Below are 6,160 nucleotides of genomic sequence, written 5' to 3'. Positions count from 1 at the left end.
TTTGTAACTGTTGCAACCTAATTTATGAACTTCTCTTTTTTATAGTTCTGTTTATAGGAAGGGTCTTTTGTTTTAGGCTGCCAAATGTAATGCCAAAGGTAAATTTTAAGAGGCCATTGGCTGAGCTGTATTTTTATATTATTGTATTATTTGTGTGTGTGTATTTTTAAGCCAACTTTTTTTTTAAATCACATATTTTATATTTTACTATCTGCCAAAAAAAAGCTGCCTCCCCAACATTTTGTTCTTTAGCCTTTTTTAATATATTTGGGGACAAAAAAAATCATACATTCTCCTCCCAAATTTCTGCTGAAATGGTATTGTTCACAACAGAAAGAATAAAAAGTCTCTGTGCATTTTTGCAACTAATGAATGGTTGTTTCTGTGAAAAAGCATTTAAATGTGCTCTTTTAAGACATTTATTAGGAAAGGCGTGAAATTTTCAGGTTTTGCATACAAACACATTTGTGCATTAAAAAAAAAAGGCCAAAGGGGTAGATATGTGCAATTTGGGGTTTTTGTTTTGATAACATTTTAAAAGGGAAATTTGCTTCTCTTCTGAGAACTTAATATCCCTGGCATGCAAAATAAACCATAAAGCAAGGCAGGCCTCCATGCCACTGGAAAAGACATTGCTATGGAAAGCATCCCACTGATTTTATATGGGACCTGAGCAGTCAAAAACTTCTGACTTGGAAAAATCTTGGGCACATGAAACTGCTATTGAATTCACTGATGGTCCTAGCTGTCCATAATCTACTACTACCGAGCAAAGAGTTCAGGTTTTTATTAAAAAAAAAAATAAACAGGGAAGGAAAAATTTATCAACATTTTCAAAATGTGTGTGTTGTACTATGAAACTTCTGCAGAGTCCTTCATACAGTTTACAGAAAATAAACACATCCCCATCTCTGACATCCAGTGTAATACAGACCCCAGTACTGAGCCCAATAATTTGTTTTTGACTACAGCCTATCTACCAGAAAAGAAGCCAATTTTTTTATCAGAAAACATCAAGCCTTAGCAAATGCATCACTTCCTTGGTGCCTAATAATCAGTCCTGGACATTTATTTTGGACAATAGTTTTGAGAAATAATATTCAGGACTAAATTCTGCAGTCCTTCACCAGCCAAAGGAATGTGGCATTGAGCCCTAATATACTTTATAAAGAGCAACAGAAAGACCAGCTGCCCTTCTTAGATTCTGGTATTAAAAGCACTGTGGTAAAGCAGAAATCGGCATATGATGCTTAAAGAACTTAGAAGCATTTTCAGCTTCTCTTTTTTATGCAGACATGAATAGATTCTGCTGTAGGATGAACTGCACACACACTACCTTGTTGTCTGATTATCTTGAGGTACATGATTGCTTGAAAGTCATACTAATGTTATGTTAATGATTGGAGAGTTGATTCATGTTGATTACAAAATAGAACAGTATTAAAAAAAAAGCAAGAGAAACGGTAAAAATCAAAAAAACTTGACTATGCCTTTTAACTATTTATGATGTAAATTAAAGCTTGGGTTAACATTCAAATGTCAAATAAATCTTCTCATTCTATAAAAAGATTGAATTAATTGCCTGTATTTATTCTAGCAATTATTCAATGTATTTCCAATATAGGTTGTATAGTATAATTGTTACTTTCATAAATAAAATATTTTTGATAAGATTATGACTAATTCATGGTATTTCTCACCAGCACTTTTACTTTGAAGCCATAAATCTGCACAGTTTGCAGGCTGTATTTCTAATGTCACCAGCCTGATTTCCAAGCGGGAGTTTGCCGAGGAGCACCTGTGGAGTGCAGTGCGTGCCTGAGGTGGCAGGGGCTGGTCCCTGCTCTGAGAGGCAGCACAGGGCATAGGCAGCACTCAGAGTCTGTGCAGCAGCTGCTGGATCAATTCAGTCAGAACACTTCCTTCCCTTTTTCCTCAGCTTCCTGATTTACAAAACAGGAATAGCAATCCAGCTTCCTTTTGGGAAGCACTTTGAAGTTTATAGCCAAAGTACTTTAGTACGTTACATAGGAGCTGATGTTTTCCTGCCCTCCTCTCCACTGGAAATTATCACCTTCCACAGCCTGGGAAGCAGAGGAGGACAGGTCCATGGCCTTCTCCTGTTCCTCATCAGTGCTGTTTGTCAAGCCCCCTTTGCCCTGGCACAGATGAAGGGCAGCAGTATGTTTTGTGTCACTGAAGGTTGTGGGCAGCAGCCACTGCAGCAGGGACACAGAGGGCAAAGTGAAATCTCACACAGGCTTGCCACAGGTTAGTGACTTAGGAGACAGCTTTCTCAGCCCTCAGTGCTTGTTACCCTGTGTCTGTACTGTGCCCAGTATTGAGCTCCCCAGGACAGGAAAATCATTGATAAACTGCAGTAAGTTCAGTCCAGGTTGGTTTGAGCTGGAGTGGTGTCTGGGACACCTGGGCTGGTTGGGAGGGACAAGGGATGGCTTTGGCAGGAGGACCCTAAGGTCACATCCAATACCTATAGGGAGGTTTCCAAGAAAATGGTTCCAGGCTTTTTACAGTGCTGCTTGGTTTGATGATGAAAGACTCCAAGCTGAAAGGGGAGAGGTTCAAGGTTCAGGATTTGGCCTGGATATGAAGATATCTAAAAAGGTTGCCAGGACAGCGCATCCTCCCTCCATCCTGAGGGAGTTTCAAGACTAAACTGGGTGAAGTCCTGAGATGCCTGGTCTGACCTTGGAGCTGCCCTTCCTTTAAGCAAGGGTTGGGGCAGAGATATGAACTCTCCTGTCATCCTTTCTGAAGCAGGTGCTGACAGCTCCACCTGCACAGAGGCTCATTCTGTCTCTGTTCCAAACGCATCCATCCTGACCCCAGGCACAAATAGCCCAGCAGAGCTGGTACTGAGTACCCAAAATATCAGAGCCCTTCCTGTGACTGGGTCACTCTCCTCAACGTGTTTGTGGCCGCTTAGGAAAAGGTTTCAGGAGAAAAATAGAGTATGAAACAGTTCATATTGAAAGTGTTCTCAAACAAATTAAGATCTTTAATAACATTTCCTGTTTTTCATTAATAGTAAATATATTTTTGAGATCTCTGTCAAAAGAAGAAAACATGTTAAAAGAAATATTCTTGGTCTGTTTTGAACATTTTTAAAAACACAGATTTTTTTAGTCACCTTTGATAGACAGATGGTGCTGAAAAAAGTCCCCCAAATTATGAATTCTACATAAAAGTTTCAAAAAAAAATTTCAAAAAAATGCCATGAATTGGCAATATCTCAAGTTATAAATCATTTCCATAGTAGACTAATTTGGATTTGAGAGCAACTGTTTGCAGAGACTAGGTGTGATGCAAAACCTACAATAATCAGAGGTGCAGCAGGGAGGAAGGACCCCTCCTCTTCTGTCTGTTAATAAGCTTCATTTTGGCCAAGAATCAGGTTTCTTTCAATGAGAAATGCATGAATATTTAGCAGAACTTTTCTAGGAGGCAGAAAAATTCTTGTCAGACACATGCTGCCAAACATGTCCTGATGCACAAGCTGTTGTGAATCTGTCTATTAAGAAATTAGGCCTGAATATGTTTCTTAGCAAGAGTTAGGATGGTAAAGAGGAGTCAAAGCTACTGAAAGTTGTTTATGAGATTTGGTAGTACTGAGGCTTTGTTGCAAATGCCACTTTTCTCTGGAGTTAACACAATTATTTTAAATAACGTACATTTCCCCCCCCAAATTTTATTTAGCTTAAATTTGCTGCTTCAGCTTTGTGATGGATGGATGGATGGATGGATGGATGGATGGATGGATGGATGGATGGATGGATGATGTGCCACAAATTGTTTCTGCTTCTTCTAGCTATGGAAGAAGCATGTTATACTTTTTAGAATAAATATTATACTTTCTATAATATTTCTCTTGGCCAAATAAATCCAATTTACTCTCCTAAAATAGCACTAAGATTTCTATAACTTACCAAACTGCCTAGAGGAAAATAATCTTGTAGTTGCATTGTCACTAAATAAAGGAGAGATCCAGGCCATCTTTCTGTGCTTTGGTACAGAATACTCTACTGATGAAGTGTAAATACAGCCTGTGGCATGTTTTTGTCATAGGCCAGAGAGTCCTGCCCCAGAAAATGCTGGACACAGGTGGCATTGATACATGGAGCAGGAACTAGCCTGGTCTGGGAGATTGTAGAGTTTAGGTGTGATCCCCATCATCAGAAGATGACCAGATTGAAAAGAGTCCTGGCTTTTGTTTTTTACTAGTCTAAATAGAAGCTATCACTACCCCACTCAGAAGCAAAAGGCAAGTCAGCTCACGCATTTACCTGACATCATGTGGGATCTTATACTCTCAAGAGATCCTTAGATGTCATTCAGTTCTGCAGTTTTCACACCTTTCTTTTTTCCACGCGTTTTCTAAGTCCTTTGGTCATGTGCAGGAAGCAAGAAGAAACAGTACCTGGGGTCTAGGACCCATTGGTTTAATATTCCATTGCTTCTTTTACAGCATCCCTGCTGCGCTGACTGTGCTCTAGCACCTCGGTTTGTTTCAGTTGGACACACTCTGTAGAAATTATGTGGTTATGACAGGACCTTCTTTTGGCTACTTCTCACAAATATCAGTGAGAACAGGAAGCATTAAGAGCTTGCTCATTATCAGTGCTGCTTTATATAACCCAAGGGAGTGAAGTCTGGAATCTGACATTATCAGATGCATGATTAGAAATTACAAAACCCACAGAAAGAGCATGTGAAAGAGTGACTGCTAGCAAATGAACAGGAAATTGTATTTTATAAGTTCCTCTGCCCAAATAATTATTTATTTCATAGTCTTTATGAGTAAAAGTAGCACTTTTTTCTATGTCTTGACCCTACAGCACTTTGGGGACATACTGCTACATGGAACACTTAGTCATGAAGAAATGAGATGAATGTGGCTAAAAACAGATCAAGTGGGCAGCTTGCTCTAAATTAGTTATGAGATTGTGGCCTGTATCTGCTCCCCAAAATTGTTCTAAAGTTTTCCATACTGATTCTTTCTAATGAATGTAGCTTATAGGCTGAACCCATCCAGAACTGATGCTGCAGATACCAGTGAATTCTGTCTGTGCTCAGTCTTCACTGCCTTCCTAAGAGCTGCTCCTGACCTGGATTCTGCCACCATCTATAATACCTGGATAATCATGACAGCACTGTGAGATGTATTAGGAGAGAGCTCAGCATTGAAAGAGAAAGTCTGTGAAGATCATGGAAGAGGGCTCCTTCTTCAGGAAAGGAAACATTTGATAACAGAGCTATAAAAGAATTGCACAGTACACAGAATGCTTCTTTCATGCTTATACTGTAGGAGAAATAGACCTTTTTCCCTAAAAATGACTGCTGCTGTTCACTGCCTATGGAGGGAGGCTCAGTGGACAGCTCAGATCATGGTTCATAGTTCAGTTCAGGTTGGACAGCTCTCAGGAGTTCATCTAGTCCAACATTTTGCTCAAAGTAGAGACAGCTCTGAAATAAAAGCAACCGAACAGAAGAGTCTATACCACAGTTAGCACAGCCCTTCCCTAAATGGTGACTTTTGTAGATGCTCAGATTTGGTCAAATGTGTAAAAACATATGCACTCTGAAAGCCTTGTCTACACAAGAAAGTGTGATGCAACCAAAATCTTTGTGATTTTACTTGTTGTAATCTAAGTGTCATTATATTTTGTTTGGTTTGATTTATGTTTGGGAAATTATGCTAACAACTGTAAAACTGAAACTTCTGTTTACTAGCCTGTACAAAGAAAATTTTACCTAAATTGTGGTAATAAATTGATTAAATCAAACTGGCAGAAAAACATGACACTTTTATGTCAGCCTATGCCAGATCAGTCTCACATGATTTAACATAAGAGAAGCCAAGTGAATTTACAGCACTTTTTTTCTATGAGCTCTGCCCTGGGCAAATCCTTGCTTTGCAGTAAGCTTGAGGTAGCTTAAGCCTGCAGTGTCAGAGTCATTAGTTATATTGCATTGGCCACAGGGCATGAGAGGAAACTGGACGGATAATGTATGATAATTAAGGCAGTGTAAACTCATGCCCTAGGCTATTCAAAGCTTTTAGATGTATATGTACCTTAAACTGCTCAGGGCTGCTTTCTAGGTGAGCCAGGGGCCTGTGCCCTGTGCACACAAAGACACC

The sequence above is a fragment of the Zonotrichia leucophrys genome, chromosome 2 (genome assembly GCF_028769735.1).
Source record: "Zonotrichia leucophrys gambelii isolate GWCS_2022_RI chromosome 2, RI_Zleu_2.0, whole genome shotgun sequence".
Classification (NCBI taxonomy): Eukaryota; Metazoa; Chordata; class Aves; order Passeriformes; family Passerellidae; genus Zonotrichia; species Zonotrichia leucophrys.
This window is presented reverse-complemented; position numbering follows the sequence as displayed.